Below are 25,712 nucleotides of genomic sequence, written 5' to 3'. Positions count from 1 at the left end.
TTAATTAAATTACCATATGCTAGGTAGTGAGATTAATGCTTTACATGCACTGTCTCATTTACTGCTCATAACAAACTTACAGGGTAAGTAATCTTATTATCCCCCAATTAAAATGAGGAAACACACGCTAGGAAGGGTTACGTAACTAGCCCAAATCACATTACTAGCAGTGGCATGGTCAGGATTTAAAATTAAGTGTGTCAGACTCGAAAAGCAAAGAATATTAACCACAACTCAAGGAAAACATTATGAGGTATTAATGCTTATTTCCCTTCCCACAATTTCCCTTCCCCTTCTCCCATTTCTTTCCCTCTATTCAGTCAGGGAGCAATCTCTGTGCTTTCCTCATGGGACATTTGTAGAGAAGTGGAAATCAGAAGAGAGTTTCCTTTTGGGCTTTTCCCCCTCCAAAGCCTAAGCCTTTTATTAGGGAAAAGAGATTTAAGACCACAGGCAAAGTATATTGACTTGAAGAAATGGGAAGATGTCATTTGTTCCATTAGATTTAAGGTTTGCTACCCTGGAGAAGGAAGGAGAGAACGAGCAGCAAGGTAGGGAAAGGAGAGAGAGAGAGGAAAAAAAATATTCGATCCCTGAGCAGTAGAGATGAACCTTATTTCATGGCAGCACCACTGGGGGAGATCGCAAAATCCCAGGAAAGAAAGGCTGTGTGATGTTTCTAGGTAGATGGGACCACAGGAAGCCTAACAAAAGACTCTTATTCTCCAAGCATTACAAGGAGGCATGGAGAGGGAGTGGATGAAAAGAAGCCATGCAGACAGGGACAATGGATGTATCAATGGCCACCTGTGTAGACCCATGACTGAGAACCAAATGCAGCCACTCTTTGGATGCAAAAGACATAGATGTGACTGACCCCAGGAAGGACCAAAGTTAAGCTTTTTATATAGATCAGAGGGATGGAGAGCATGAAGTCAGATAATCAAGTTGAACTGGAAAAAAAAAAAAGAAGGAATTTTTATTGAGTTTATCTGAGTTTGAAGTTTGAAATGTATACCTATGATGAATAGAAAAAGAATTGGCCTTGGGGAATGTGGAGACAGTGGCCTGCATTATGGTGAGTGGAGAGAACTTTCCTGTACCCAAGTCAGCATGGCTGGTCATTGAAAGGCAAACCCTTACATATCTGTTTGGGTTGTTCTACCCACTGGCCCTACCAGGATGGTGGGAGGTATTGAAAATTGAGGTCTAAGTGAGTAAAGCTAGAACCCTGATAGGGTTACTGCGTCAATGAAAGGGGGGTTAGAAAAATTTTACTCATCAGCCCAGGGAAGCAAATTGGGGAATTTGTCACTAAGCAGGGCTCTGGGTTGGAAAATTACAAAATTAACTCATCCATGAGAAACTGAGAATGCTGAGTCTGCACCTTATGGTGATGTTAAAAATCAAATTTACACTATTGATATCTGGATTTCTAAAGTGATAAATTCACATTAAAAACTTGTTCTCTACTAGTAAAACGTCCAGGGTTCCTTGCAGATACAAATGCAAAATTACTCTGTAATAACATTACCATAACCTTAGGTTCCATGGGATTTTTATGATATAAACACTGTCATTAAAAAATTACAAATAGGGCTTCCCTGGTGGCGCAGTGGTTGAGCGTCCGCCTGCCGGTGCAGGGGACGTGGGTTCGTGCCCCGGTCCGGAAGGATCCCACATGCCGCAGAGCAGCTGGTCCCGTGGGCCATGGCCGCTGAGCCTGCGCGTCCGGAGCCTGTGCTCCACAACGGGAGAGGCCACAACAGTGAGAGGCCTGCGTACCACAAAAAAAAAAATAAATAAATAAATAAATAAATAAATAAAAATTACAAATAGTAGGAAGAAATTGTCAACCATGAGGAAGAGTCAGCAGACACCACAAACAATAAAATTAGCAACCCCAGGAATGTCAAGTAGCAGAACAGCAATCTGAAAGACACAATACTTTCATTTAAATTTTTAAAGAGATTAACAAAATAGAAATCATCCTGAAGGAACAGGATACTATGAAAATACTAACAAGCAGATTTGAAAGGGAATCAAATAGAATGTCTGCCAATAAAAAAGTGTGGCCACAGAAAATAAAAGCTCAATAAATACGTTAGACAGCAGATTAACCACTAAAAAGAGAATTGTTGAAGTATAAGATAGAGCTAAGAATACTACCTAGAATAAAGATCACAGAAAAGAAGAGATGGACAAGATGGAAAAAGATACAGAGCACAGAATATGAGAAGAGTCCTAGAGGGAAAAAAATAGAGAGAATGAAAAGTAGGCAATATTCAATGGGAATTTTCAGAATTTAGGAAGCACAATGAGTTCTGAACAGGATAAACATATATCCATATCTGGACACATCAAGTTGAAACTGAAAAATAACAAAGGAAAGGAAAATTTTAAGACAATGAAATTATCTGCAGGAGGAAAAACAGATTGATAACAACAATAGAAGCCCAGAACAATGGAAGAGTCCCTTCAAAATTCTGAAAAGGAAAACTGTCAATCTAGAATTCCATACTCAGTTTAAATATCAATAGTGGAGATAATAAAAAAGACATCTCTAGACAGAAAAGATGAAGAGAGTTTAATGCTCCCAGGAATGTATTGCAGTAAAAATATATTGAGCACACAATGAAAGAGTAGGGTACCAGAAGCATTACTGAGCAAACAAACTGGTGATATCTGTGGGTAAAGAAAGCATTTCTCCTAAAAACAGTAACTAATACTGGGGGAGAGGGTAAAAGCAAGGTGAAAATAAAATAGACAACAAAAATGAATCAGATGAAAGGAAAGTGATGAGAGTTAAAGGTTTCTAAGGTCTTTGTATTATTTTGGAGGAGAGTAGAAATAGTGATGAACTACAGAGATGAAGTATGCATATTAAAAACTTAAGAGAAACTACTAAAAGAATAGAAATAAAATGTATAACTTTCAAAAGAGTAGAGAGGAAAGAATATCTAATTAATTCAATGTAAAAGAAGGAAATAGAAACTATATAAAATGTAAGAAAATCACAAAATAAGATGGTCAAAATGAACCCAAATGTGCAATCACAATAAATGTAAACAGACCACTGTCATCAATTAACACACAAGGATTCTTGCATTGGATTAAAAAAATAATGTATCCAAATGCTATTTATTAGAGATATACCTAAAAAGTAATTTTTGAAAGTGATGGGATGAAAGAAGATATCCCAGGCAATACTGATGAAAAGAAGGCTGGTATATCAATAGCAGAATCAGATAAAATATTATTTAAAACAACAAAGCATAATTAGAGATAAAAATGACTGTTTTATAATTACTAAAGGGAAAATTCACCAGTAAAATACAAATACCCAAACCTATATTCAACTAATAACTTCAAAACATATAAAGAAATGTGATTACAAGAAGAATTTGACAAATAATTATAAGAAGAATTTGACAAATCCACAATCACAGAGGGAAATTTTAATAAACATTTCTCAGAAACTGATGCACAAAGGAAATGAAAAATAAGAACACTACCATTTTGAACATCACAACTAATAAGTTTGGTCTAATGAGCATGTTTAGGATATAAAACCTAAAAATTAGAATATATTCTTGTTAAGCACCCATAGAATATTTATCAAAAATTTTCAAGGCTACAAAGCTAGTCTCAAAAAATACCAAAGAATCAACATTATGTAGACCACTTCCTTGACGATGCAATAACATTGGAAAAAAAGGGCAGAAAAGAAGTCCAAACCTCTTCCCGCTCCATTGGGAAACTATTACACTTTTAAACAATTCATGTGCCAAAGAAGAAATTTGGGGCTTCCCTGGTGGCGCAGTGGTTGAGAGTCTGCCTGCTAATGCAGGGGACGCGGGTTCCAACCCTGGTCTGGGAAGATCCCACATGCCGCAGAGCAACTAGGCCTGTGAGCCACAACTACTGAGCCTGCGCGTCTGGAGCCTGTGCTCCGCAACAAGAGAGGCCACGATAGTGAGAGGCCCGTGCAGCGTGATGAAGAGTGGTCCCCGCTCAATGCAACTAGAGAAAGCCCTCGCACAGAAACGAAGACCCAACACAGCCAAAAATAAATAAATAAATAAAATTTAAAAAATAAAATAAAATGCCTTATAAAAAAAAGAAATTTGATGAAAATTAGAAAATATTTAGACATTAATAACAATGAAAAACACTTCCTATTAAAACATTGCACATACTGGGTCTAAAAATGCATATGGAAGAGTAAAAGGTCAAGTTCAATAGCAATAGGGGAAATGCAAAGGGAAATAACAATGAGATTCTTTTACATCCATCAGTGTGGCAAAACGTTTGAAAAAATGTCTGACAATGACAAGTATTGGCAAGAATGTGAGATGATGGAAAGCTGCAACACTGCTGCTAGTGGTGTAAATGCTAGAGCAGTTCTGAAGCATCAAGATAAACTAGCACCTGCATACCCTCCAACTCTGTATTCTCTAGGCATATGCACCACCCATTAGTGGGCTGTGAAGTCAAAAAGCTCCCAAACAGCCTTCAAAGTAAAAGAAGAAAAAGAAAATACTAAGGTGCATTACACATAGTAAGATTAGGTCTTGGTTTTGTAAAAAAAAAGTGGTGTGTGTGTTGGTGGCAATGTAAACATATGCTTTCTAGGGGTTGGTCACGGTAAAAAAAAAAGCAGTTAACAGATGATGCCCTAAAGAAATTCACTTTTGTACACAAGGAAGTGGAGATAAGAGTGTTCACTGCAGTGTTGTCATAGTGAAAACTGAAAACAGCCTAAAGTGCAATAAAAACAGTCATATTTACCTACTTAGTGGAATACTGTCCTGCAGTTAAAAGAACCTAGGTCTACATTTTCCAGCATTGAGAAATCTCAAAATCATAATGTTGAAGATATGGAGAGCATGGCATCATTTCTCCAAATTACTAAAGATGCTTCCATATGTAGCCAAAATCCTGAAATATTCATGGAAAGAATACATATCAGCTTCAGGATGTGTTTACATCTGAGGAAGAAGGTTGGGAGGGGACTCGGATAGCACACATGGGGGAAGGGATGTCTTTTGTTTTACCTGTGACGTTCTACATGTGAACAAATCTGAAGCAAATGTAGGAGAATGTGAATACCTGTATAATTTGGGTGCCAGGTACATTGATGTTTGTTATTTACTGTATGTCTGACACAGTTCATAAATGAAAATTTTAAAATTAAAGTGATCACAATAAAAATACCTTCAGAGCATCACTTACCCAGCAGAGACTCCCAAACCACAGGGCCAGCTGAAAGTCTGGTGTACTTGGCTGTTTGGAAGGGGATACTTGCTGGTATTTAACTTGCAGGCAGGGAGACAGAATGTAAATTTGCATCACACACTCCGACAAAATCAATAGAGGTAATTTCCTTATTCACACCCATAGATGTGCACAAAACCACCCTGATCTACAGAGAGCTATCCATGTAGAGGGGGGGTCCGGGGGTGACTTGGGGCCTGAATTATTCAGCGTCTGTCTCACGGCTCCGTTGCTCGGGCTTCAGTTGGGGCACGATGGAGAAGCCTGAATTCGGCTGCTGGACTGGCCTCAGCTCAGATGCTCTGACAACCACAGACCATGATGAATGATAATTGTGTTTTCTCTACATCAGTGTATGGAAATCTGTTTACAGATTTGGATTACAAATTCTGGAAACTTAATATGTCTAATGATTTTTTGCCGATCTTAAAGGGTTCTGCGCTATTTCAACCATGACTGTGACTAAATTCTGAGCATTGTGGAATTAACTCTGATTTTGCCCCTCTGGAATTAACTTCTGCTATTAAGAAACACTTGAAATGTCATTTCTTTCACCCCCCAATTCCTTGTTTTATTCAGAAGAAAAGTGGGAAAGGGAAAAGGCTGGCCTTTGGTAAAAGACTATACCGAATGGCTGGTTTTTTCTCCTAGGCTTATAGGAGACCAGTAATTTCAAACTTCATAACCGAAATCCCTGCTAGGCAGAGGGTAGCCCAAAGGGTCTCATTTGTGCCTCTCTCAGACTGAAGCAACCGGTCATGAAGTTCAGTTCTAACAGGATTAAAAAATACAGCAGCAGGCGGAGGGCTACAAAATCAAAAGGTGCTGAGTGACATACACATTAGAAAAAGAAAATTGAATTAGCAGTGACATTTTTTGGCCTGAGGCCTTTTTTTGGGGGCCGTGGAAATGAAGACAAACTTTGATCTATTCTACTCAGAACCTGACGAAGACATCAAGAGCAGAATATTGCCTCTAATCTTATTTGTTATTTCCGGACTGTGTTCCTTTGGCTCCTCTGGTCCTTGAGGATGGGGCTGTGTGTATCTCCAAATGCACAGCTCATGCTTCTGTTACAGCAACCCCATAAGAGAAGTCACGCCAGGCACTCTAAAGTGGTTCCCGTGATTGTGAAGGGAGGCCGCCACTGGTCTGGCCAAGGCTCTCGATTCACGAGATTTACGTTCTTCCTCACTGTGGCAAAACCGTAACTAGTGGAAGTAAACTATAAATGAGGGCAGGGAAATAGCGGCACAAATTATAGAACTATAAAAGACAGAACAAGCAAAATCTTTCCTGTTCTTAAATGAAAAACTTCATTATGTTTTCAGGGGAGAAAAGTTAATGAAAGGAGACCTGTCACTAAACACGATCTAGAAATGTCTTTTACATTTTGAAGATAAAGAAATTATGCAGCAAGCATCCAAGCAGAAAAAAAATGATCTTCAAAAACAAACACAAACACAAAAGGCAAAGAAAACAAAATATATATTAAAGAAAGGATGCTGGGTGCTTCAGACCTTTCCGCTTCAGAAATAAATGCCATGATTGACTCAAGTGGTGCCTGTACCACTACAAGCAAAGAAGACTGTGACTCCACCTGCATCTACACAGGTATTCACATATGAAGACAATAGAAAACATGTCACAGATCCTGGCAGAGGGAACTGTGCTGCAAAGATCTGCAAGTGAGGGCTTCCCTGGTGGCGCAGTGGTTGAGAATCTGCCTGCTAATACAGGGGACATGGGTTCGAGCCCTGGTCTGGGAAGATCCCACATGCCGCGGAGCAACTAGGCCCGTGAGCCACAACTACTGAGCCTGCGCATCTGGAGCCTGTGCTCTGCAACAAGAGAGGCCACGACAGTGAGAGGCCTGCACACCGCGATGAAGAGTGACCCCCGCTCACCGCAACTAGAGAAAGCCCTCGCACAGAAACGAAGACCCAACACAGCAAAAAATAAAAATTAATTAATTAATTAATTAAAGTACCCTTAATTATAAAAAAAAAAGATCTTCAAGTGAAAGGATCTTGGCATGTAGAGCTTTGAAGCAGGAAGGGTTTGGACTTTTTCTAAGGGTCTTGAGCAAAGGAGTGATGTGATTTGATGGATGTTTAAAAAATATTAATCCAGTGTGCTGTGTAAAGAACAGACCAGGGGGCTAAGAGCGGGGTGGGTATATGGATGGGGAGGTTTTTGCATATGCTGGGCAAGAAGTGATGAAGGCCTGGACTGGCACATGATAGTTGGGGAGAAAGAGGTACTTGGATTTGAGGTATCTTTTATAGGAGGGTGATGTCACAGGGATTGGGGATAGGTAGCCGTAGGAGTTGGGTGGAGAAGGGGAGGACTTGAGGAAGGCTTCCAGGTTTCAGGTGTGAGCACTGGGAAGAGGGTCGCCATTTACTGAAGTGAGAAATGATGGTGGAGGCACACGTTTAGGGCTGAAATATCAGTGGACTGATTTCGAACCTGTTAAGTTTGCATGACCAAGACTTGCAAGTGCTGTGGCCAAGGAAGCAATTGGATAGGCAAGTCTGGAATCATGAAGACGTTCTCAGCCCCATATTTCTCAGCATCCCCTACACCATTCCCCCAAACCTTTCCACTGACTCTCTGGAACTCCTAAACTGTGATCACTAAATGCCCCATATCCTCAGTCTCCTCCACGCCAAGCCCCCCTGCTCCTCTCTCAGTCTGCCTCATTCCAGTCAATGGCATGTCCACACTGAACTTTTTTTTTAAACATCTTTATTGGAGTATAATTGCTTTACAATGTTGTGTTAGTTTCTGCTGTATAACAAAGTGAATCAGTTATACGTATACATATATCCCCATATCTCCTCCCTCTTGCGTCTCCCTCCCACCCTCCCTATCTCAACCCTCTAGGTGGTTACAAAGCACCGAGCTGATCTCCCTGTGCTGTGGGGCTGCTTCCCACTAGCTATCTATTTTACATCTGGTAGTGTATATATGTCCATGCCACTCTCTCACTTCGTCCCTGCTTTGTCCCAGTGTCTTCAAGTCCATTCTCTATGTCTGCATCTTTATTCCTGTCCTGCCCCTACGTTCTTCAGAACCTGTTTTTGGGGGGTTTTTTAGATTCCATATATATGTGTTAGGATACGGTATTTGTTTTTCTCTGTCTGAATTACTTCACTCTGTATGACAGACTCTAGGTCCATCCACCTCACTACAAATAACTCAATTTTGTTTCTTTTTATGGCTGAGTAATATTCCATTGTATATATGTGCCACATCTTCTTTATCCATTCATCTGTTGATTGGCACTTAGGTTGCTTCCATGTCCTGGCTATTGTAAATAGAGCTGCAATGAACATTGTGGTACATGATTCTTTTTGAATTACGGTTTTCTCGGGGTATATGCCCTGTAGTGGGGTTGCTGGGTCATATGGTATTTCTATTTTTAGTTTTTGCTCAATATCAAAAAAACAAACAACCCAATCCAAAAATGGACAGAAGACCTAAATAGACATTTCTCCAAAGAAGATATACAGACTGACAACAAACACATGAAAGGATGCTTAACATCACTAATTATTAGAGAAATGCAAATCAAAACTGTAATGAGGTATCACCTCACACCAGTCAGAATGGCCACCATCAAAAAATCTACAAACAATAAATGCTGGAGAAGGTGTGGACATGCACTGTTGCATGTCCTCTTGCACTGTTGGTGGGAATGTAAATTGATACAGCCACTGTGGAGAACAGTATGGAGGTTCCTTAAAAAACTAAAAATAGAACTACCACACTGAACTCTTGATCCCTACTTCCCCCACCCCGAACTTGCTTCCTGCACAATCCTTCCCATTTCAATCAATGGCGCCCCCAAACTTTCAGCTGTTGAATTCCAAAACCTTGAAGTTATCACTGACTCTTCTGTCTCTCTAACACCCCCATCCACCTCTTCATAAGGCTTTCCATATGACTCAGGATAAATATCAAAGATCTTATAATAACCCATAAAGTCCTGCATGATCTGGACCCTTGAATATTCTTTCTCACTACTCTCTCCCTCCCTTACTTTGTTCCAACCATACTGGCCTCCTTGCTGTTGCCTAGGACTCTGAGCACGTTCCACCTCAGGGCCTTTGCACTGGCTCTTCCTTCTGTCTGAAGCACTCTTTCACACTTATCCACATGGCTCCCTCATTCCCTTCATGTCCTTTAAATATTACCTCATCAGTGAGGCATGCCCTGATCTGACACAAAGCAACATCCTTTCCCTTCTTAGCACCACCTGGCATACCCTCTATATTTATTTATTTACTCCTTTATTGTTTGTCCTTCTATACTAGGATTTAAGTCCCATGGGACCATTGACTTTTTGTTTTATTCACCACGGTATCTCCACAGTCTAGAACAGGGTTCAGCCCATGGTAGCTGCTCAACCAGCTGTATGTTTTTGCTGTTGACTAGGAGTCAAATAGTCTGGAATTCAGTCTCAATTACAACCTCATTGTAACCTCCCTGAGATTCACCTTTCTTAGCTGTGAGGTGGAGACTTTAATATCTGCCCTGCCTAGCTCATGGGGCTGCCATGAAGACCCAGTGACTCACTGTATCCAATGTCTTAACCGTTAGACAGAAAGATGAGACATTTTCATAGGCCATAGTCCCATGGCCCAAAATGCAAAACAGAATATGTAGAACTCAATAAAGGAATGTTCGATAATTTCCTATATAATTCCCATAGGGAAAAAAAGAGTCAGGGCCCTAGCCTAAGAAACTAGCACGTTCTCACGGGGAATTCTTTGGCAAGTTGTGATCTTAAAATGATCAGTACATAAAGATGAAAAGACAAGCACAAAACCAAAGGTGAATACAAAAGAATGTTAAGCATGAACAAGAATGGTTTCAGGGAGGCTGTGGCCAAAAAAAAGCTAAGGTTTGCAAAAACGTTAAGGATGAGAAAAATTGATTTGGGGGCACATTTGAAGCAAGAAGATAAATGACAGGATTGTGCCAACACATGACAGATTAAAAGCAGAACTCGGGTCTTAGTTTGCTTCCAACAAAGAAAATGGTCTTTAGATTTGAAATAAGAAATCCTTAAAAATGAGACTTAAAGAGCAACAGAGATACAGAAAGAGACAGAACTCTGCTTCATTAAATGAGGTTAAGCCTCCAATGTAATTGCCAACCCAATCCCCCACTTCATTTCACGGGTCTTTTTCTACTTCCCCCCAGGCTTAGCAATCAGGTTACCCATCTAGTTCTGGGCATATACCCACCTTGTTCTACAGCTCAGTCTGATGAAAGAGACAACTAGGGAGCCATATTAGGTGGGTAGAGGAGTCTCTCCTTATCCATGACCAGACTAGACGGGGCATGAGCAGGTAGGCACCCACGTGCTTGGTTGTATTGCATATATGTACAAGTGCATTTCTTTACTAGGGAAGTCAAGGGGGTGTCTTCTGATGGCAGTGAACTAGGCTTTACTGTAGCCAAGCATCTCCTCCACCAGAGGTAGGAGAGTTTGGGGTGTATAAGGGCTATTGCTCCCCTGCTGCTAATAAGTCAAACAGAGACATACTTTTGGATTTTCCCGCTTCCCATTAAATACTCCAAGAACAGCTTATAAGACCTTACCTTCTCTCTGGGAGCCCCACAAAATGTTCCTGAGATGTAGGAAACCCTGGGAAGTTTGTTGGAGAGATGTCCCAAATAACAATGGCTGACCATATCTTTCAAAGTGATACCCTCTGCATCATTCTGGATGGATAGCAATATTCACCATCCCAGATCATAATTCTGGCCTAATACAATACAGCAAATGTAACCATTTGCTTCACATCCTAATCCTGCATCCAGATCTCCTTATGCCCTCTTCTCCCATTCTTTATATTGCCACTAATGGAAAGTATTTTTCAACACTTGATTATTGCTTTGATTGATATGCTTTAATTCACGTATAAATTCTTTCCTCTAGAATCTGCTGCCCCTCTCCCCACTGACCTGTCCCTATCATGCTCTTCTTGACCTCTCCTTTTCATAGGCCAAACTCATACTTTACCCATTGTCTCCCTGATAGACTGATCTTGACTATTGTAGTCTGGACTGACCACTGGGTTTCCATGTGGTCATCTAACCACTGGGATCCAACTCTGTCCCCCAGTATGCACCCCATTCCCAGTTCAGAGGCATGGCTTCCGTTTTGACTTCCACTCTTTGTTCTGATTCTCACAAATAGTTTATGCCTTTTATCTCCCAGAAGGACACTGTCTTCATTCCAGCTGGGGGCTGGGACCTGTCACCCACGAGGAGCCTTCTCAGATACTGCCTTTCTGTCTGCCTGGGCTTCTGAGCACTGCTCCTCTGGGGCCTCCCCCCACCATATGTCGTCACTCTTCATAGCCATTGTGTCAACCAACCACTCACTTAAACCAGGACCGCAGATAGTCATACTCCTTGGAAACCAGACCTACTGATTCAACCTGGGAGGCCGGCTTCCCCACCTACTTTCCATGCTTTTTTCTTTCTAGGAAAATCTATTCCAGATCATAGTCTATCTAGCCGACCTACTATATTTTGCTGTGAATTCTTTCCTTCCTGACTCACTTTGAAATATAATAGTTCTAAAATACATGAAAATGGGATTCCCAAACAACTGCCAGTAACCAGTTGACTTCTTGAGGGGCAGAAACTGAGTCTCATTAATCTCTGTAACCTGGGACAGCAAGCAGCCACAGATTTCATGGGAAGAAAAACCAGAGACTAGAAAAAACGCTAATCTTTGTTTCTAAAAAAAGGCAAATTTCAAGATGCAAAAGAGAGTTAAGCAGCAAAACCCTAAGTGAATCCTTACATTTTTGCTTTGTGAGCACTTGGAAAAGAATGACCTGGTCACCAAGAAAGGGGTATGAGATTGATTTAATTTCCTGATTCTGAGGGGATCGGACTCAGGATATATATGACATAGAAGTTGTGCATCTCAATTTTTTTTACTATATAATGTTTCTTTTCTTTTTTTTTTTTGTATTGTGGTCAAATATATATAACACAGAATTTACAGTTTTAACTATTTTTATGTGTACATCTCAGTGGCATTAAGTACAATTCACATGGTAGTGCAACCACCTCTAGAAAATTTTCATCTTCCCAAACTGAAACTGTACCCAATAAACAATAACTCCCAGGTCCCCTCCTCCTCTAGCCCCTGGCAACCATCATTCTACTTTCGGTCTCTATGAATTTGACAGTTCTAGGAACCTCATGTAAGTGGAATCGTGCAACATTTGTCCTTTTGTGACTGGCTTATTTCACTTAGTGTAATGTCCTCAAGGTTCATCCATGTTGTCAAGTGTGTCAGAATTTCCTCCCTTTTTAAAGACTGAGAAATAGTGTATCTGAATTTTAACTTAAGACAAATTTTCTCCCAACATCCTGTGGATAATCGGCAGGAATGGGGGCTGAGGGATGGGATACTGGGACATTTCGGAGTCCGTGTCATGTGGGGGAAGTGCCACAGTCCTCTTGTCCAGACTGCCTGGGACAGCACTTCTAACAATGTCTTAAATGAGGACAAAGTAGGGCTGCCAAGCTAATAACATGTGAACGACACAAAATTGGGCATAACAGCTCTTCTGTTGAACGACGAATATAGATTCAAAATCTTTAGTATATTGTAATGATAAACTGAAACCAAGGAGATGAAATTTAACAACAGTAAATGTAAGATATTAAAATTAAGTTAAAGGGCATATGTGCGGACACACACACACACACACACACACACAGAGAGCAGTACAGGATGGCATAAACTGGCCTAAGAGCAGCATGACCAAGGTTGTGGGTTTTAATTGACCACAAGCTCAGTCTGAGTCAACAGTGGAATGTGGTTGCCAAAAAAACAACGAGTGTGATCCAAAGGTGCATTAATAGAAGCACAATGTTCGAACTGAGGCAGGAAATAGCTCCTCTGCTGGCTTTGCTGGTTAGGCCACACCTGGAATGTTGTGTTGGACTGGGTTCCGCAGTTTCTGAGGGACAGCCAAGACCAGGAGGGCATTTGGTGGAGGACAAACGGTCCGGAAAACGTGCCTTGTGAGGGGCAGGAAACAAATTGGGGAACATAGCAGGTAGAGGAGAAGACTACAGGGGAACACAGGAGGTGACTTTAAAATTTGGAAGGCTTGCCTTCATGTGGCCTTAGCAAATGGAACTGGAACTCATGGATGGAAGTTATGGGAAGGTTAAGTTCTCCTTAGAAAAATAAACAACGTCCTTATCGTTGATGTACCAGACAATAGAATGGGAGGGTGCAGGAGTGAGTTTCTCATGGTTGGAGGCAAGTAATGAGAGTTGTTTGAGAATAGTGGTTCTCAGGAGGGATTTCCCCACCAGGAGATAGAGATATTGTTGATCTATACTAATATGCTTCTAAACACCCTACAATGCACAGAGCAAAGAATTATCCAGTCCACAATGCAAAGAGTGCTGAGCTTGAGAAACCTGCTTTAGAAGGAATTCCTACACTAAGAAGGTTAAGAACAGAGGCCCAAGCCCCCTGGCTGGATCTGGCCTGCAGAGTTTTTCCTTTTTCTATCACTTGTCAATTTCACATAAAGATCTGAATTCCAATCTTCCTTTTAAAAAATCCTTACATTGGGTCTAGCTTCCGGCATGGCAACAACTGCCTGGAGCTGCTGAGTAGCTGACGGCTCTTTTGGATGAATCCAGAGCACCTCCTTACCTGTAAGATCACCGCAGTCATTTGAATTTGTGACCCCCTGGGCCTTTGATACGGTGGTTCTCAACTTTGTCTTCGTATCAGATCACCTGGGAAGCTTTAAAAAATCTCAGTGCTGAGGCTGCACCCCAGACCAATTAATCAGACCCTCTGGGGGTAGGCCCCAGGCAGTAGTGTTTCTTACAGCCCCCAAAATGGTTCCAAGTTTCCAAGGTGTAGTCAAAGGCAAGAACCACGGTTTTATAATGCAATGATAACCCGTGGGAAGAAGCTCTAAGGCAAATAAAATCATACTCAGTAGACAGAACTTTCTAGCAGTCAAAGAATTTAAACAAGCTTCAGAAGTGAGCTCCACATTTCTGGAGGTAATCAAGCAAGAGAATTTTCAAGAAGAAATCCCTACTTTGGAATACTTAAAGGGGAGGGAGACGGGACCAGAGCAGAGGTTCTTTACCCTGCGTGTGGGTAAGATTCACCTGAGGAGTTTCCCCGAGTACAGAGGTCCAGGGCTCACTCTGGAAGATTATACTCTAGTAAAGTCAGGTAAGGGCTGAGCAGGTACGGACTGAAAAACTCTCCAGATGCTACTGCTAAGCGCTCCTAGGGAAGAACCACTGAGCAAGGTGGATGACCTCTACAAGCCCCAACCTCAACCTTGGCAATGACTCGGGTTCTTTAAAAAAATCTGCGTAAATCTTCAAACACACACTGAAATAGAAACATAAATAAGATGACCACCATGGGTTGGGGAGTATTTTAACACAGGAAGATGAGGTTAAATTGGAAGCTGCAAGATTCTCTGATTCAGTCTAACACTGAGACCTAAAGGATTCAAGGAAGGAACTGTTTTCTAGGTTCCAGCTCTTTTTCTGACATACTTGACATGTGATGTTTGCTTACATAACCTGTCAAAAAGCAGCTTATGTGCTTGTGTCAGAGTTCTTAGCTTCAAGCAACAGATACTGACGCTGCCTGCGAAAAAGAAATCCATTGAATGGTTATTGGGACAGCGTAAGAAGGCTTTAAAATATGCCTGCCTTAATAAAGTGTGATACATCATCAATTTGATGACTTATTATACAGCCATTAGAAATTATCATACAGATTAAAATGTATTGGAGTATAAAGGTGTCCACAATATAGGACTTTGTGAGAAAATTAGGTTATAGAATAAGTCATAAGATATGACATAATTCATTTTTATAATAGCATATATTTATATTAATAGTTATATACAAAATCTGAACCTTGGCCTAACCCTCACATCTTATACAAAAATTAACTCAAAATGGATCATGGACTTAAATATAAAATGTAAACCTATGAAACTTTCAGAAAAGAAAAAAAAACACAAGAGAAAACCTTTAAGATCTAAGACCAGGTAAAGAATTCTTAGACTTGACACAAAAAACACAATCTGTAAAAGGAAAGATTGATAAATTTGACCTCATCAAAATTAAAAGCTTCCGCTCTGGCAAAGAACTGTTGAAAGAATGAAAAGACAAACTGCAGACTGGGAGCAAATATTTACAAACCACACATCTGACAAAGGACTAGTATCTAGAATATATAAAGTACTCTCAAGACTCAACAGTAAAATAAAATAAAATAAAATAAAATTAGAAAATGGGCAAAAGACATGAAGAGACATTTCACCAAAAAGGATATGTAGATAGGAAATAAGTACATGAAAAGATGTTCAATTATTAGCCGTCAGGGAAACATAAGTAAAACCACAATAAGGTATCACTACATACCTACCAGAATGGCTGAAATAAAAACCAGTGACAACACCAAATGCTGGTGAGGATGTACAGAAACTGGATCACTTACATACTGTAAAACAATGCAACTATTCTGGAAGATAACTTGGCAGTTTCTTACAAACTAAACACGTAATTATCATTTGATCCAGCAGTTGAGCTCTTGGGCATCTATCCCAGAGAAATGAAAACTTATGTCCACACAAAAACCTATACATGAATGTTCATAGAGGCTATATTTGTAATAGGCAAAAATGGGAAAGGTCCTTTAATGGGTGAATGATGAAAGAAGCTGTGATAAAGCTGTACTATACTACTCAGAAATAAAATAAAATACTACTCAGAAATAAAAAGGAATGAACTATCAATACACAAAACAAATTGGATGGCTCTCCAGGGAATTATGCTGAGTAAAATAAGCCAGCCTCAAAAGGTTACATACTGTATGGTTCTTTTAATGTAACATCTGTGAAAAGACAAACTATCAGAAGTGAAGAACAGATTAGGGGTTAGGGGTGGAGAATGGGTTGGGGGAGAGGTGGGTGTAATTATTAAAGGACAACATGAAGGACCCATGTGATGATGGAACTGTCCTGTATGTTGACTGTGCTGGTGGATACATGAACATGTGATAATGTTGTATAGAGATAAATACACACACACGAGTACAATTAAGACTGGGGAAATCTGAACAAGATCAGTGTATTGTACCAATGTCAATATCCTCATGATGTTGTACCATAGCTTTGCTAGAGGTTACCACTGGGAGAAACTGGGTAATGAGTATGCAGTTCTCTGTATTATTCTCTGTATTATTTCTTACAAGTGCATATGAATCCATAATTATCTCAAAGTTAAAAGTTTAATTTAAAAAAATGCATTGGCATGTAAAGATGTCCACAATATAGGGTTTTGTGAGAAAATCAGGTTACAAAATGGAATAAAGAATACAATAAAGAAACAATTTATTTTGATAATTTTGTGTATTTATATTAATAGTTAGGTATAAATAGGAATATATGCTGAAGTGATAATAATGAATTCTTCTGGGTGGAGGGACTATGGGTAACCTTATCTTTTATTTCTGTGTATGTTTTATTTTTTCTACTGGACACATGGATTAGTGGGGTGAAAATAAATAAACATTTAAAAAAAGAAAATAAAAAGCTGTTGGGTAAGTAGTTCACAGAATCGCTGAGATGTCTGGAGAAAGAAAAGTGGGGAAGAACCAGGAGGGGCTGGGCAGCAGGAATCTCTGGCCAGGTTCCCTCACAGGGTCTGGCTGGGGCAGCACTGTTGCTGCCCTGAGCTGCTCTGATGACATAACTTGCCCATCAGCATCACAGGCAATGGACTGGGTGCCCCCAATTTCCCTGCTACCACGTACCTCCAGAACTTCAATCTTGCTGCAACCACTATTGCTGCAAATACACACACACACACACACACACACACGGAGAGATGGAGACAGAAAGAAAGATCTCTCTGGTTCCTGCTTCCTGGTATCCTTTGCTCCTGACTCAAAGCCTGGAGCAGGTACTCAAGCAAATCTCATCATTTTCAGGATCCGGAGCAAGAACACAAATGGAGGTCCACATACTCTATGCTTCAACATTTAAAAGTTATGAATAAAACCTACAAACTATTAAATAAAGTATATTCTATAATCCAATCCTGACAGATATACCTTCAGAGCATCCTGGAAGGTCAAGTTCAGATTTAGAATTCTGACTCCTCAGAGATCTACACTTGAAGGTGATGGTATGTGGGAACCCCCACCCCACCCGGCCTGTGGGCCACCCCACTTCTCTTTCCACTCCTGGCTCTTCCTTCACACAAGCATGTAAACATCAGAGCTCCATTCATGCCATCTCTTGTAAAGAGTCATTTCTTGGCCACCCTTTGGTCTTCAGGGTGCTAATGCAGTCCACCCTCAGCAGGACAAATCTGGGGAAGAGATCTCTGTGGACTTAGAAATGAGTTGAGGCTGTTTGACCAGGTATTCCAGGATCCAGGATACCGGCAATGTGGTCTATAAGGAGGGGTGAGCACACCTCCTTAGTCCTGTGGACTCCTCACTCCATGGGAAGGGACACAGCCAGAATCTCGCTCTCCCTAGCTGCAGGGGAGTCCAGGAAAGTGAGAACTGACACTTTCAGCTTCTTAGTAGAGGACAGGTTCTGCCAGCTACCAAGACTCATAGCATGGGGAATTCCAGAAACATAGGAAAGATGCTCAGAGCTGGGCAGCCTAAAAGAAGAATAAATGTTTACCATGATGCTCTAACACTTAGATGTTATCCATTGCCATCTCAGAGATTCATACATGGTGATGATGATGATGATGATGGAGGCTAATATCTATTGAGTATTCATTTCTATCAGGCACCATGCAAATATTCTTACATACTTTATCTTAGTTCATCCTCTAAGCTGTAGCCCCTTTTGTTATTGTCACCTCCATCAGAGATAAGAAAGCTGTGATGCTAAGAGGTTAGATAACCTGGTCAAGGTCACTTGGGCAGCTAGTAGCAAAGACAGGCTTTGAACTCAAGAATGCTTGGCTCCAGGGTCTACAATCTTTACCACTACACTGGGTATCCTCTATAGAGTAGATTGGTAGAGATGATTTTGAACCTAAAAATCAAAATGTGTGCTAATAGCTATTTGCCTTGACTGTAGAAAACCTGAATAATACCCCCTACAAATGTCTGACCCTGAATGGGGACACCCATTGGGGTGAATTCGCTGTAGGTGTGTCCCCTGGGGCAGGCTATCAAGCTGAGTTGAATGATATTTTACCACTGTTGCCCTGATACCCTTTCCTCTCACCAGTCTTCTTTAGGACCAAGGATTCCCAGAGGTCAAAGTTGTAGAGATAGGGCTAAAGAGTCCCAGTAGCAATGGAGAAGAAATGGCAAGTGATTGGGAGGTGAGCATGTGTCATCCTGGTGCATAGATAGTTGGCCTGGTTTAACAGAAAAATGATCCAAAATGGTGTCTGGGCAGAGAGAGGATCCCACTAGAAATAAAAAGTCAGCACTGGGCTACAGCAGTGCTTCTCTCACTGTGGGGTGTTTGTTAGTGATGGCACCAAGATAATTTCAGGTGTCACACAGCCATCAACTCACAAAGAAAGTTATTCTTTTACAAACATCTTCCAATCCTTCTGATTACATCAAGGAGACTTCTCAGTCTGGTGCTAAAATGTCTTTAACACCTCTCTTGTTTATTCACCTTTTGAACAAGGAGACAAGTCTCAAACTCAGTGTCTTAATGAACAATATCTAAAGGATGAAATAACTCCATTTTGTCTTTATTGTATAAGTCCTTAAATGTCCCTCCAATTTGGGGAAACGATGCTGGTTTTTTACTTTTAGTAATGATCAGGCTCACTTTAATAATGATCAGGTTCATTGTAACTGTAAAAAGTGAGATGATATAAAGAAATTTTACAGAAATAATCATAATGTTGGTAGGGCAGAAATCACGAAGGTGGCATGTAAATGACTGAAGTTTGAGAAACGCTGCCCTGGAATATCTCCAATTCCCTGCGTTCTCTCTCTTGAGAATCTGAGCATGGTGGAAAGGGCATCGAAAATTACAGAACCCCAATAAATAGTAGCCACATCTTTCCCCCTTCCATTTTATTCTCTCATTTTATACTTAGAAGGGGGATTCTAGACATGAATACATCACCTCTTTTAGTATGTTAATAAATTATCAGAAATGTGTCCTTGCAACTCACAGTATCATTACACAGGGGTTGGGATGGCTGGGAGGCAGAGACAGGGTGGAGGGGAGGATTAGGGAAGGGGCAGTCGCGGATGAAAATAAAGAAGCATTTTCAAGGTCTGCAGCTAAGCCTCAAGCCATCACTGCGTGAGCAAGGAAGTGCTAGAAAGTTGTTTGTGTGAAATGGCGCGTAAACTGCAAACGTGTTATTGAGGTGGAGGAGAAGGGAGCAGAGATTGAGGGGGTAGGGATGGAATGTGCAGACAGAAGGAGGGACCCACTTAGGAAGCATCAGCCCCCACTGCAAGTGGGAGACCGTAGGAGTTTGGCTGTCCTTATTTATACAACACCAGATAACGCTGCAGCTCACACGCCATGTGTTTGTTGCTGCATCTCCATCAACAGATGGAGGTAATAAAGAGGCTAAAAATGGAAACACGAACTGGTGTGTAGCTTTGTTGTGGCAGTTTGTCACGAACAGTCAAGATTCCCTCGCCAGTACGTGTGCTTGTCAAGGTCACCCATGACCTCTTTGGTATTAAATCTAACAGACGCTTGGTTGGCCAGGCTGTAGCAAGGCCAGGGAGGCCAGTCTCTTGGGGCATGAGGTGGGCCGCTGCCCACTTGCGATGAGCCCAGCTCAAGCAATGGTTTGGCTTCCCTGGGGCTTCTGGAGGCTGTTAGTCCCAGCTTTGGTCAATAACCTATGTAGTTAATCAACTTAAAGGGAGTGCTGTTAGCAATGGTTCTTGACCCTGGCTGCACACTAGAATCACCTAGGGAGCTTTAAAAATAATACCAGTCCTAGACCTCACCCAGGACCAATTGGTGAACCCTCAGATATCAGCATTTTTTAAAAGCGCCCCAGTTGATTCTCATGTGCAGTCAGGGCTGAGAACCACTAGGCTAGATCATTAGGGGCCAAGTGCAGACACAGATACACAACGGCAATCTTGTTCCTTCTCTGGTATGTGACCTCCTATCTCTCCCTAGTACACTCTGCATTGGGGTGGATATAGGGGATTGGCATTGAGAGAGCAAGAGACAGTAATTTATTTAAGCAAAAACCAATTGATGCAGTTTTAAGATTGCTTCCAGGGGCTTCCCTGGTGGCGCAGTGGTTGAGAGTCTGCCTGCCGATGCAGGGGACATGGGTTCGAGCCCCGGTCCGGGAAGATCCCACATGCCACGGAGTGGCTGGGCCCGTGAGCCATGGCCACTGGGCCTGCGCGTCCGGAGCCTGTGCTCTGCAACGGGAGAGGCCACAACAATGAGAGGCCCACGTACCGCAAAAAAAAAAAAAAAAAAGATTGCTTCCAGTTTTATATGAATAATGCTGTAACTAACCAATAACCTCATGCACAAACCTGTGTATGTGTCCATCATTTATTTTCTTGGGATAAATTTCTACCCTGAGTAAAAAGGTATGAATACTTTCTAAAGTTTGTAATGTAGATTGTCAAATTGTCTTCCAGAACAACTGTTCCAATTGATATACTCAAGGATGCATGAGGGAGCCCTTTCTCCATATATTTGATGGCCTGGAGTTTATCATTTAAAATTACTGGCCAACTTGATTGGTAATAAATTCTACTTAACATGATTTTACTTTGTACTTCTTTAATGTTCGATTTTTCCATTTGTATATTAGTCATTTGTATTTCTTTTTTTCTGAAATAGCCATTCATATAAGTTGACCATTTTTCCATTGTGGTGTTCATCTTTTCTTACTGATTTTTTAATGCTCCTTATTATACTTTTATAAAAGGCATATACTCTTTATATAAGAGGTATAAAACTCTTAATATACTTCTCTCTATATACCTCTGTATTAAGGGTATTAAAATTTGTGTCATTTACATTACAAATATTTTTCTTGGTGTCATTTGCTCTCAATTTTATTTGAGACTTTTAAGATATATAACTGTAAGTTGCTTATGTAGCCAAATTTACCAGTCTTATCCTTTATGGTATCTTCCACTGCTTTTAGATTTAAAAAGTTCTCTTTTTATCTCAAAATGTTCTTATAATTATTTTATGACCTAATTTCTAATATTGAATGCTTTGCTTCATCCGGAATTAGTTTTGGCTAACAAATTGCCTTAACTCCAATACCCAAATGCCAACTCCATCACATACCAAACATAAGAGCCTATTTGTGAGTTTTCTTTTTTGTCTCATTGATCAATGTCTGTTCTGTCTTGATCTATTAACACAGTTTTAATTACTACAACTTTATCATTTAAGATCTCACAAAGTACATCATTCTTATTTTTATTTTCAAAAGCATTCTGTCTATTCTTCATGATTCTCATTTGAATATTTTTTTGGAAAAGTCTTGTAAACTTGTTACAAACTTAATGCATGTTAAGGCAATATTGTCTGAAAATTTTGACAAATAGGTCTATGGATCCAAAGAGAGAGTCCAGGAATGAGAAATGTAGTATTTTATATCTGTGAGAAAAGAGAGGACTACTCAGTGATTGATTTTGAACAAATGCTTATTCAATTGGAAAACATTAGAATGCTACCTTAGATTATATACAAAAAGATTCCAGGAAAATTGGCGAAGTCCACAGTCAGTTTACATACAAGGAATCCTAAATGGCCAAGAAATATATAAAAAGATTTTTACCCTCAGTGATAATGGGGGAAATGCAAATAAAAACAATTAGTTACCATTTTTTTCTTACATATGACAAGCAACATTATTTTACGCAGGCCTCTCTCTGTTGTGGCCTCTCCCGTTGCGGAGCACAGGCTCTGGACGCGCAGGCTCAGCGGCCATGGCGCAAGGGCCCAGCCGCTCCGCGGCATGTGGGATCTTCCCGAACCGGGGCACGAACCTGCGTCCCCCATATCGGCAGGCGGACTCTCAACCACTGCGCCACCAGGGAAGCCCTAAAATATACTTTCTTAATAGTAGAGTTGATGAGGTTGGGAGGAATTGCTGGGGGAGTATGGATTAGCAAAGTCACATTGGAGGGAAATTGGGGAGGATCTATTAAAATTTAAAACATTCACAACTTATAACCCAGTGAATCCATCTAGAGAGATACTAGCATGTGTACACAGTAAGGGCAAGGAAAAGCCGGGCTCTACCAGTTGCTAAAATACTGAAATACTTCTCTTTGGGTTGGTAGACAGCCCCACCTCACGTCCTACAAGTGCTCTAAATCCCCACTGCCCAGGGCACTTTAACCTTTTCCCCTCAGCCTCAAACTGTCCCTACTGTCCCATGAGCCAGCAATGAAGAGTTATAATGAGTTAACTGACTGGCACAGAGGGAGCTCGGACTGCCCTCCAGCCCTGGCCCAGGGACTGTTGTAGCTGGCTGGGGATATTTAACTGTGATCCCTGTGTTAAAAGATGTTCATTGAAGCATTGCTGCAAGAACTACAGATCGGAAATAACTTGAGGCAGAAACTGCTAACAGCCTGCCAAATATCCTTGTCTCTTTCAAAACAACTGAACCAAATACCATTGCTGCCTGTCAAAAGAATACATGTCCCAGGTTTCCTTGCAGCCAGGTGGCCACGTGATTAAATTCCAGCCAGTGAACAGTGAGCTGACAGTTGTATGGGACTTCTGGGAAATCTTAAAAGTTAGGATGGGCACCCTTCTTTCCTCCCTCCATGCAGTTACCTCTACTGAGGATGTGATGGTGGGAACTGCAGCACCCATTTTCAACTACAGGGAGGTGAGACACACCCAAGGTTATAGAAAGCCGGAAGCTTGGGTGCCTGTTAACTTCTTGGAGCCGCCGTGTAGACACAGACTGCCTACTTCTGGACTTCCTTTAAATGAGATGAATTGATATCCTATTCGAACTGCTGTTACTTTGGGTTTCTCAGTTATATGCAGCCAAGTTAAATCACAGTGGATACAAAGCTAAATGCCTATTTACAGGGATATGGCTAAATCAACCCTGATCTATAAAAAATGTAAATTGGAAACAACTTGAGGCAGCATATATAGGGTGAAGCACTTTGCAGAGACTGAGTTAAGTCTACAGGCATTAACATGTTGAGTGAAAAAAGCATGTTGTAGAATATCATAATTGTATATGTGTACTACTCCCTAAACCCCCAATAAAGAATGCTGTTTTTTTCGCCCGATTTTTCTATACATGAAAGCGTAGAAGAAAGACTGAAAGTATACTACCTAAACTGTGATAATGTTAGTAACTTTTGGAGAGAGGACAAAAATTGCTGGGGGATGGTCAAAGGGCACCATATCTTTGGCTGCAGTATTCTACATTTTTACAAAAGGAATGATTCATGTACTACTTGTATGGTACAAATTAATTAGGTTTTCCACATACCCACCAGCTGACCTTCTTAAACTGTTTACTTGCCCGCTGCTTGCCACCTGCAGGGCCCACATTTGAGAACTGCCAGAGCTTAAGGTTCAGACCTGGAGGAGCAGCCTCTTTGGCACACAGAGATTAGCTTGAAAGCCACCACCTGAGTGCTTTCTGTTGGAGCAGTTCAAGGTTCTTTCAGAACCCCTCTGTCACACAGACTGTATTTCTTACAATACCACTAAGTCTAAAGGAATGAAATAAAAGTATTAATCTACAGGGACAAAGAAAGTGAGAGGACACAACAGCAAATGAGAAATTACAATAAAAAATTGGACACAGCACCCAGCACAGCAGAGCTGAGAAAATTGCACTGAACGCCTAAAGTAGGAAATACTGCTGGAGAGAATCTTCAAAAGGCTGAGCTTTGGAGTCATTGGGTGTTGCAGAGAGCAGGAAAGAGGTACAAGTCTGAGCAGCTGCACCCTGAGCTACAGGCCATGCACACACTGGGAAATTATGCTGCCCATTCTTTAGTCACTTATTCTACAGAAAAATTGACTAAGATGACCTCAAGCAGGGAGACCTCAGACAGAGTGGTGAGAAGGGAAGGAGTGTGGGTATAAACCAAGGGGAATTGGGTTAAAGTCATCCACCTATGTGGTATTTATTCATTGGTCCCCTGACAGATTCTTCTGTTAACTTCTCATTTTTGAATGAGGCCAGTTTTGGGTCTGCTAGTTGCTTGAGAATAGTGTGGGGACAGAGTAGAAGGGAGCAATCTGGGCAGTTGGCAGTTTTATCTTAATTTGATTGTCTCAAAACAATTCTTACCAGGTTTACAAGTCTTTAGCCTCTGGGGCAGATCTTCTCTCTGGGTGAGGTCAGAAGCCACAAGGGCTTTAAACAGAAGGACCCCTCTCATTGTTGAGATGACTTTAGGAGGACCTGTTGGGGCTGTATCAATCAGTGCCTGATCATGAAAACAAAATACTCTAGGTATTTTAAACAGAAAGAATTTAATACAGGAGGTTGGTTCTAACAGTGATGGAAGGATAAGGGAAGCAAAAAGGGAAGGATAAAGTTACTTAGAAATTAGTAACTGCAGGAACTACCCCTAGGCTACAGGAGCAAAAAGGAAAATGTTGTGGCCCATGACTGCTATATCACAGTGATTGCTGGAGCATCTGCTACTGTTTCTGCTGCCTTAGGAACCACAGCCACCTCCACCTTGCAAGAAGCCAGGAGGTCACATTCCCACTAACACTGTAGGACCCTGGGGCCCCCTAACTGTCCAAGAGGTGGAGGGTCTGCTACACCCATGAGTTCTGTGCTGCTAAGGTTATAGGAATGCTCACTTCAACCTCCATACTACATGAACAAGAAATTAGAAACCTGCATTTAACCAACACTGCTGTTGCTCCTAATGCTATGTGAGACACTTCTAGAAGCAAAGCATGGTTTCTCCCTTCCATTTGTTTTCCAGTCTCCTACTAGGAACTCACATTGGGCAAACTTAACTGGAAATCAGGTGGCAAGGGATTCTGGGAAATGTAGTTTTCAGGTTTTCAGCATCTTGCAACCCAAAGGAAAGCATGGAAGAGTGGAGATAGGAATGAGAGAGAAGAAATGACTGAGTAGCTACTGCAGGAATTTAGGTGAGAATGAATGGTAGCTGGGACTAAGATGATGGCAATGGAGGTGGTGAGGGGCAGTCTAATCCACTATATATTCTGAGGGGAGAATCAATAAGATTTGCTCATGGATCAGATGTGGGGTATGAGAGAAAAAGGAATCAAGGCTAGCTCTAGATTATTCTTTTCTTAAGCAAATGGAAGATGAGAATTTCCATTTACTTAGATGACTAAGACTATGATAAAAACAAGTTTAGGTAACTAGTAAGAGTTCAGTTTGGGACA

This window comes from Mesoplodon bidens (genome assembly GCF_964165515.1).
Source record: "Mesoplodon bidens genome assembly, chromosome: 15".
Classification (NCBI taxonomy): Eukaryota; Metazoa; Chordata; class Mammalia; order Artiodactyla; family Ziphiidae; genus Mesoplodon; species Mesoplodon bidens.
The sequence above is the reverse complement of the archived record's forward strand: the minus strand, read 5'-3'. Positions refer to the sequence as shown.